The following is a 10,112-nucleotide window of genomic DNA, read 5'->3' as shown; positions in this document are numbered from 1 at the left end:
AATGAGAGACACTCAGTCATGTCTGACTCTGTGAATCCATGGACTGTAGTCCACCAGACTCCTCTGTCCATGGGATTTTCCAGGCTAGAATACTGGAGTGGGTAGCCATTCCCTTCTCCAGGGGATATTCTGGACCTAGTGATTGAACACACGTCCCTTGTGTCTCTTGCATTGGCAGGTGGACTCTTTACCACAGCACCACCTGGGAAACCCCTTAAATGGGAGACTGTGGGTTTTTTTTTTTTCCAAATGTTACCAATCCATTTGCTGATCATGAAGAATCCGTATGTTACTACCATATTTTCCAGTCCCTTTGTTTTTAAACAGGAAGTGATGTGTATCACAGTTAGGCTGAAACATTTAGAAGTCAATATGTTCCTCGCCAGGACTATTTCAGTTTCTTTTTTCCTGCTCAGCAAACCTGGAAGACACACACTGAGATGGCGGGGCCACACAGTGAAGCAAGCTGTGTCAACCAGTAGCTATCTGGAAGAGGACTGTCCTAGAGGTGCAACTATCTCTCAGTGAATTAGGCCTGAACAGGACATGAAAGTTAAAGTGCTAAGCCACTGCGAATTCAGGGTTCATTTGTTGCTACAGCAAAATGATCCTATCCTGACTAGTTACATTGACTCATTTCATCTTTTAAAGGCTTATAAATATCAGAGAGAGAAAAGGTTTCCATCACTTTTGCAGTTATCTTTGTTCTCAAAATACAGAATGAATAAATGGCGATCTTTACAAAACCAAGTCCAAACAGAACATTTTTGCTTCAGTGCAATGCACTACAGTAACTGAAGTATCTAAACCACAAGTTCATACACAAACATGTCTTTCCCTCCACCTGAGATATAAGGCAATCTTGAAGAAAATTACTAACTAGCTATTGCTGCTCAGTCGGTCAGTCATGTCTGTCCATTTGTGACCCCATGGGCTGACTGTAGCCCTCCAGGCTCCTCTGTCAGTGGGATTTTCCAGGCAAGAATACTCAAGTGGATGGCCATTTCTTCCTCCAGGGATCTTCCCAACCCAGGGATCTAACCTGAGTCTCCTGCAGCTCCTGCATTGGCAGGCAGATTCTTTACCACTGAGCCACCTGGGGAGCCCATTATTAACTAGGAGTGACAACAAAAATTCAACTCTAATGTGAATACATCTTCAAAACTTCTTGAGCAAATGTTCTGGCTGTTCCAAACAGTTCCTTCTTCCTACACATTCTTTTTAGTATATGTTCTAAATTTCCACTGATTTCCAACAAACTTTATCTCCACAAAATTTCCATGTATCTCAGGAGGATGCTATGCTCCCTACATCTCAGGAAAAACCGGGACCAAAACAGAATCTTTCTCTCAATCTCAAGCCTCCTTATCAATAATTATGTCTATATCCCCTTTTGCCCTCTCTTGCAAACTATTAATATATATGCAAGGGTTCCTACTTAGTTTTAATGTAAATTTGTGTGTTCTGCATGCAACTGCCTTCTCTCATCATAGAAATCTTAGTTTGTTAACTATCAAAATTTTAACATTTGGTCATTAATCTGTATGCTCTAACTGAACCACCATTCACACACAATCTGGGGTCAAAACAAGGAAACAGTACCTTTGGTTCCAATCTATGTGATAACTTAAATCCCTCCTCAGTTATTTCTAAACTCACCCCTACTCTTCCCTCTCCCACCAAATTCTCATTATTAGCTTATTTCCCTTTCCAGTACATCCTTCCTTCTATAAATTAGGAGACCAGCTCTTCCTATTGAAGGCACCATCTTTTTGCACGATTTCACCATTCTATAAACTATCAGATCACACTCAAAGTGTCCTTGTTGTTCAGTCACGAAGTCATGTCCCCCTCTTTGAGACCCCATGGACTGAGTTGAAGTACGCCTGGCCTCCCTGTCCCTCACTATCTCTCAGAGTGTCTCTGGGTCTTGATAAATCTAAGGGATTGTGTCTGAGAAGAAAAAAAAAAAGAGAAACAATGATTACAAAAGCAGTTTCCTTCTTGTCTTCTTGAAATCAATGATCAATCAGAATTATAATTATTCTGTGCCATTGCTAGGAAGTTCCCACTATGGGTCAGTCATCCTGTGTCTGCTGGCATCCTCCTCCCAGGGCAAAACCCCCACCAACCAGTCAAGCTGATGGAATCCATGTTCTACTTATGTGAATAAGTGTTTCTCTAAATTCCCAAGGACTCTGACATTTTCCTCAAAGAGACTCTCTCAATAGGGCATTGTTCTGTGGGTAGGGAGCATAACCATTCCTACTCCTGATCAATTCCTTAGGTAGAGGAACAACCTGAACCCAAAATGCCCAGTGAATTACATCACTCGAGATGATTCCTGGCAATGTTGCAATCAACTCCACATCAGAGTCCGAAAAAGAAAAAGCAGAAGCAAAGCTTTCCTACTTACAGTGTTTTTCTTCATTTTTGTACAGGTGTTTTCTACAAAGTAGTTTGGCTGAGTGTGATTTTCTCAGTCACTTCTGTACATAAGCATAATCATCTACTCTATGTCCTCAAGATTCCCCATCATAGAGTGAGAAGCAAACCTTTATTTTCCTAAACATGTTATGATATATTGACACCTAGACTCTCATGGAAAAAAAAAGTTATATAATGATGGCTAGTACCTGGGGGGAGGGAGGAATGATAAATAATTATTTAAAGAATATGGAGTTTCAGTCTGAGGTGAAAAATTATGAAGATGGTTGGTGAGGTGTTTGCACAACATTGTGAATGTATTTAATGCCACTCAAGTGTGTACTTAAAATGGTAAACTTCATTTTATATGTATTTTATGACAATTAAAAAAAATCAGGGGAATGGGACAGATTGAGAGTGAGAGATGGCTGCTAACAGAAGCAACATCGTTAACTGCTGAAAACAGAACTGAAAGCATTGCTTCCTTCTCTGTTCTGAATTCCAGTAATGCATCAGTTTAGTTTAAAGTTAAAAGTAGATGAGAAAGAAAGATGATTCTGTGCAGAATTCCAGTCAGCTCTTCATCACCTTGAAGCTGAGGGAGAGAAGACTATAGTGGAGCATCATTTCTGTAGTGTTTCTGTTCTTTCCCTCTCGATGTCTTTATACACGAGTGCTTGGCTGAGCATAACTTTTTTCAAAGGCTACCCTGAGAAAGCTTGCTGCTGCTGCTGCTGCTGCTGCTGCTGCTAAGTCACTTCTGTCGTGTCTGACTCTGTGCGACCCCATAGATGGCAGCCCACCAGGCTCTGCCATCCCTGGGATTCTCCAGGCAAGAACACTGGAGTGGGTTGCCATTTCCTTCTCCAATGCGTGAAAGTGAAGTCGCTCAGTCGTGTCCGACTCTTCGCGACCCCATGGACTGCAGCCCACCAGGCTCCTCCGTCCATGGGATTTTCCAGGCAAGAGGACTGGAGTGGGGTGCCAGTGCCTTCTCCGTGAGAAAGCATAGGGTACAGTAAAATCGCTAGACATTCCTGTGGTCTCTCTGTGTGTTGCAGAGCTACAAGCTCTATAATACATCATGAGGCCCTGTCACCTAGGTCCTCATCCCAGAGATAGTTCATATGTTTATGCCTTTCAAATTACTCTATGTCTGGGAGCTGGGAACCTGCTGTTTAAGTCTCCTCGGTCAGCTACTAATAAACATGTCACGACGTCCGAGGGTAATTATGGCCCATAATTTTAAAGAATGGCATTTCTACTCTCAGGGTAACCATATTGTACAAAACACTCATGTTTTCAGAGAGAAATCCATTCTCTGAACTCTGCCCTATGTCTAAAACCACCCCATATATCCTTTGGCAAGGTAACCAACATCAAAATGAGCAACAAAATCCTAATATCAGGATTTGCACTTGAAGAAAGAAACAGCAACCCACTCCAATACTCTTGCCTGGAAAATCCCGTGGACAGAGGAGCCTGGTAGGCTACAGTCCATGGGGTCGCAAAGAGTCAGACATAACTGAGCGACTTTACTTACTTACTTACTTACTTACTTACTTAAGTTGCATCCTAAACTATAGCCAGAAGTGTGTGTGTGTGTGTGTGTGAGGGGGCTTATGTCTGACTCTGTGACATCATAGACTGTTGTCCACAAGTCCATGGGATTTTCCAAGCAAGAATACTGGAGTGGGTTGCCATTCCCTTCTCCAGGGGTTCTTCCAACCCAGAGATCAAACCAGGTCTCTCTCCTGCAGTGCAGGCAGATTCTTTATCACCTGAGCCACCAGAGAAGCCCATAGCCAGAAGCATATGTTTATCCAAAGCTCAACTGCATTTCTAAAGCTGGTCTCTAATGTTGTTTGTGAGTCAAACAGGAGCAAAAAACCATCCTTGGCTGATGCTTCAGAAAAGATTCCTACGGAGTCAATAATCCTCTGAGGACTTGAGAAGTCAATGTGCTGCCAAGCCCTGAACTTTTTTGAAAGTATATTTAAACATTTCTCTAGAGTCAATGAAGAAAGAATTACAAACAAGGACCTTGAAGTAAATAACAGCCACAAAGCTGTACATGAACAAGTTGAAGTCTGTTTGGAAGACACTGCTCCCAAGGTCAGTATGATTTAGAAGAAGGGCTTAATCAGGAATAAAAGGAGTTAGATCCCTGGATCGGGAAGACCCCATGGAGAAGGAAATGGCAACCCACTCCAGTATTCTTGTCTGGAGAATTCCATGGACAGAGGAGCCTGCTGGGCAGCAATGCATGGGGTCACAAAGAATCAAAAATGACTAAGCAACTAACACTTTCACATACATTCTATAATTTCATATACAAGATTTTCTTAATTAGAAGAATCAAATTTGAATAATTTGATGCATATATTTGAATAATATATGTTTTGAAGATGCATTTATAATCTCATAATAAGCCCAGAAAGTGAGTTAAAATTAAATCTGAAAGCTATCAAAGTTTCCTCCTGACTAAAACAGCTTGTTTTCTGAGTAAATCCAGAAAATGCGAGAGTTGTCTAGAGACATAAGAATTCCACTGTCTTCCTTGTTAGTTTACAGTCTATTTGCAGCTTTGAGGCAAATGCCTGCAGGGAAGAAATTGATGTCTGGTTTTAATCTAAAAACTGAAGAATCCACAACCAACTGATCCAAGTTAGTGATAGCTAATCCTTTTCCCCAAAATTTAAGAAGGTTAACTTAGCCAATTTCATTTTCACTGAAATAGTATTTGTAGTTAGATTCTGTAAATTGAAACTTAATCTTTCTCTCTAAAAATGACTTTGGACACAATGATGTGGAAATGTCAATAAAAAATACTGTCTGGAATGTTCCCAGGCAAGATGCTGTTGAGAACCACTAAAGTCACATTTACAAGATTGGGATTAACATTTATGTCTCACTAAGTAGACTGATTCTGAAGATCTCTGTAATTATCAAAAATTATTTCCCATTTTCATGACTTCCATGTCACCACACTGAAGTCAGGATGTGTGAGTTAAATCTTTTTTTTTTTTTTCATTTATTTTTATTAGTTGGAGGCTAATTACTTTACAGCATTGCAGTGGTTTTTGTCATACATTGAATTAGCCATGGATTTACATGTATTCCCCATCCCGGTCCCCCCTCCCACCTCCCTCTCCACCCCATCCCTCTGGGTCCTCCCAGTGCACCAGGCCTGAGCACTTGTCTCATGCATCCAACCTGGGCTGGTGATCTGTTTCACCCTAGATATACATGTTTCGATGCTGTTCTCTTGAAACATCCCACCCCCGGGTTCTCCCATAGAGTCCACAAGTCTGTTCTCTACATCTGAGTCTCTTTTTCTTTTTTTGCATATAGGGTTATCGTTACCATCTTTCTAAATTCCATATATATGTGTTAGTATACTGTAATGGTCTTTATCTTTCTGGCTTACTTCGCTCTGTATAATGGGCTCCAGTTTCACCCATCTCATTAGAACTGACTCAAATGAATTCTTTTTAATGGCTAAGTAATATTCCATGGTGTATATGTACCACAGCTTCCTCATCCATTTATCTGCTGATGGGCATCTAGGTTGCTTCCATGTCCTGGCAATTATAAACAGTGCTGCGATGAACATTGGGGTGCACGTGTCTCTTTCAGATCTGGTTTCCTTGGTGTATATGCCTAGAAGTGGTATTGCTGGGTCATATGGCAGTTCTATTTCCAGTTTTTTAAGAAATCTCCACACTGTTTTCCATAGCGGCTGTACTAGTTTGCATTCCCACCAACAGTGTAAGAGGGTTCCCTTTTCTCCACACCCTCTCCAGCATTTATTGCTTGTAGACTTTTGGATAGCAGCCATCCTGACTGGCGTGTAATGGTACCTCATTGTGGTTTTGATTTGCATTTCTCTGATAATGAGTGATGTTGAGCATCTTTTCATGTGTTTTTTAGCCATCTGTATGTCTTCCTTGGAGAAATGTCTGTTTAGTTCTTTGGCCCATTTTTTGATTGGGTCATTTATTTTTCTGGAGTTGAGCTGGAGGAGTTGCTTGTATATTTTTGAAATTAATCCTTTGTCTGTTGCTTCATTTGCTATTATTTTCTCCCAATCTGAGGGCTGTCTTTTCACCTTGCTTATAGTTTCCTTTGTTGTGCAAAAGCTTTTAAGTTTCATTAGGTCCCATTTGTTTATTTTTGCTTTTGTTTCTAAAATTCTGGGATGTGGGTCATAGAGGATCCTGCTGTGATTTATGTCGGAGAGTGTTTTGCCTATGTTCTCCTCTAGGAGTTTTATAGTTTCTGGTCTTACATTTAGATCTTTAATCCATTTTGAGTTTATTTTTGTGTATGGTGTTAGAAAGTGTTCTAGTTTCATTCTTTTACAGGTGGTTGACCAGTTTTCCCAGCACCACTTGTTAAAGAGGTTGTCTTTCTTCCATTGTATATCCTTGCCTCCTTTGTCGAAGATAAGGTGACCATAGGTTCGTGGATTTATCTCTGGGCTTTCTATTCTGTTCCATTGATCTATACTTCTGTCTTTGTGCCAGTACCATACTGTCTTGATGACTGTGGCTTTGTAGTAGAGTCTGAAGTCAGGCAGATTGATTCCTCCAGTTCCATTCTTCTTTCTCAAGGTTACTTTGGCTATTCGAGGTTTCTTGTATTTCCATACAAATTGTGAGATTATTTGTTCTAGTTCTGTGAAAAATGCCGTTGGTAGCTTGATAGGGATTGCATTGAATCTATAGATTGCTTTGGGTAGTATAGCCATTTTGACAATATTTATTCTTCCAATCCATGAACACGGTATATTTCTCCATCTGTTTGTGTCCTCTTTGATTTCTTTCATCAGTGTTTTATAGTTTTCTATGTATAGGTCTTTTGTTTCTTTAGGTAGATATACTCCTAAGTATTTTATTCTTTTAAGAATGATTGGCCATAGTCACCATCGTCGGAGTCATGGAGAGAAAAAAACAGCTCAGGCATATGCTTTCCTGAAAACTCTAAGCTATCTTTCCTCATCTTTATTGAAGCTGAGAGATCATGATGCTGACCTCTGTGTCCAGAAATTTTTGTGGAAAAAAAAATGTGATTATGTTTTTGGCAAGGATTAGGGAAAGAAGAGAAAAAGAAAGATAATGAATAAAATAGATAATGATCTTGGTTACAACAACATGTAATAAATCTTGAAAACCTATATACAGGCTCACTCCCCGAGAAAAGAATGTATTCTTATATACAGTCAATATTTTTACCAGTTAATAATGAAAATTTCAAGCTTATCTTAATTGAAAAAACTTATTCCAAAGGGGGAAATTGTATTATCTCAGGTGGTCCTAACATTTCTGGCAATAGGAAACTAAGGAAAACTTCATGACTTATATCATTTCATAGCAAAATGTGAATAGGGTAATATAGCTAGTCCAACCTTTATTCTATATGTGATGAAAGAACAATTGCTCAGAAAGCTCATTTCAGAAATACTGAGGACTTTTCAGGGAACTTTGCACCACTTACATGTTCACATTCAGAGATGTGGAAAGAGTGAGCATAGCTATCTTGTTGAGCCAGATACAACATTCAGGGCTGTTGAGTGAATGATACTCAAAGAGCTGTTATAAAGAGAGTTTCTTAGCATCTTGAGGTACAAAAACTCCATCTGCAGTTCTGTCTCTGCATGTGCATGTGCATTAACTTGAAAGAAAGGAATAATGGGTCACAGAACACAGCTGGTACAGAGTAAGGTTTGAATGGTGTTTTTCATGTCTGATACAAAGTTTATTTTTAAAATATTGTGCCCATATACCTATGAATATTCATTCTGATAGACAACATTAATATAACTTTATAAAGAACTGTCAATGAAATTTATTCCCAAACTCAAAGAAAGATATCTGTGAGATCTTCAGAGTTAAAAGGAAAGTTTAGAAGCTAACTGCAGGACAATATTCATAAAAAAAAATCTCCCTTTTATTGTGGTATTTGTAAGGTATTGTCATGATATATAAAACAATATGAATCAGGAGAGGTTTAAGCTCTTCCCATTCTTCTTTACAACTCTCTGTAAAATATAAGAGGTAAGTGAAAGGAATAGCTCTGCCAGTCCCAGGAACCTGGGCTAAAGAGATGATGAGATATTTTCTATCAAATTTAAGATATCATCACTCAGAAATATTGTGATTTTTCCAGATCAACCATGTGCTAATAACAGCTCAAGATGAGCTGATAGAAAGGATGAGCAGCATAACAGAATTCATCCTGCTGGGCCTGACGCAGAATCCAGGGATGCCTACTACAGGAGTGTCTACTACAGGAGTGCCCACTCTTATTTGTGGTGCTTATAGTCATCTACTTGATCACATTGGCAGGTAACCAGCTCATCTCAGTCACCATCTTTACCAGTCCAGCCCTCGGCTCTCCCATGTACATTTTTCTGTCTTATTTGTCCATGATAGATGGTTTCTACTCTTCCTCCACAGCACCCAATTTGATCTTTGACTTGTTCTCTGGAAAGAACACCATTTCCTTCAGTGATTGCATCACTCAGGTCTTTGCTGAACATTTCTTTGCTGGAGCCGAGATTGTCTTGTTGATTGGCATGGCCTATGACCACTATGTAGCCATTTGTAAGCCCTTGCACTACATGACTGTCATAAACCAACCTTTGTGTGCTTTCCTGGTTGGAATGGCTGGGGCTTTAGGGTTTTTCCATGGAGGGATCCAGATTTTGTTCATGGTTCAGTTACCATTCTGTGACCACAATGTCATTGATCATCTTATGTGTGATTTAATACTTCTCCTGGAGCTAGCCTGCACGGACATGCACACTCTGGGGCCCCTGATTTCTGCCAACAGTGGGTCACTGTGTTTGCTAATTTTTTCAGTTCTGGTTGCTTCCTACGCTGTCATCCTGTGCTCCCTGAGGACCCACAGCTCTGAAGGGCATCGCAAAGCCCTGTCCCCCTGTGCCTCTCATGTCACAGTTGTCATCTCATTCTTTGTACCTTGTTCGTTCCTCTGCCTAAGACCCGTGACCTCCTTCCCCATTGACAAAGCTGTGACTGTGTTTTGCACCATAGTAACTCCTATGTTGAACCCTTTAATGTACACCCTGAGAAATGCAGAAGTGAAAAATATCATGAAGAAGCTCTGGGGACAAATAATGCAAACTGGTGATGAATAAACCTTGTGTGGAGTATTCAGGCCAAAAAAGGAAAAATCTGGTGGTTACAGAAATTTTCTCCCCTTCTTAACTTATTGAACTGGGATGATTCACCTGTCTGGATCAATTTTCTTTAGGGGCTCATACATCATAAGCCAGGGTTGATAGTCATAGTAGACCCAGTGCCAAGAGCCCACGATAGTCTTAGGAGGCCATGAAATGTTTTAATTTCTTTTACAACAGAAAGAAAGAAATTAATATAATCCAAATGCAGCTTAGATTATAGTCATCTATACAGCAATGCAGTCAGAAAAGATAATTTTTAACATTTTGATGGAGGAGAGGGCCCAAGAGGATGAAAGTACCATGGGTCCACAAAAATCATAATGTTGCCCTGACTGTGGGTATGAAACAGATCAACAGCAATATTCTTGAACACCTGTTATACCCAGCACCATTGCTAGAATGAAATTTTATTTTAAAAGAGGGAAAATAACTACACATGAAAAAAGGACAGAATAGTAGGAAATAAGTTTTCAAA

The 10,112-nt window shown here is 39.9% G+C and overlaps 1 pseudogene; it reads left to right on the top strand.

Moving 5' to 3' along the window:
• Positions 1 to 8,643: 8,643 nt before the first annotated feature.
• Positions 8,644 to 9,592, top strand: LOC139034247 (olfactory receptor 4C45-like; annotated as a pseudogene).
• The last annotated feature ends 520 nt before the right edge of the window (positions 9,593 to 10,112 follow it).

The sequence above is a fragment of the Odocoileus virginianus genome, unplaced genomic scaffold (assembly GCF_023699985.2).
Source record: "Odocoileus virginianus isolate 20LAN1187 ecotype Illinois unplaced genomic scaffold, Ovbor_1.2 Unplaced_Contig_76, whole genome shotgun sequence".
NCBI classification, from domain to species: domain Eukaryota; kingdom Metazoa; phylum Chordata; class Mammalia; order Artiodactyla; family Cervidae; genus Odocoileus; species Odocoileus virginianus.
Note: the sequence above shows the minus strand (reverse complement) of the source record. Positions and strands in the feature narration are given on the sequence as shown.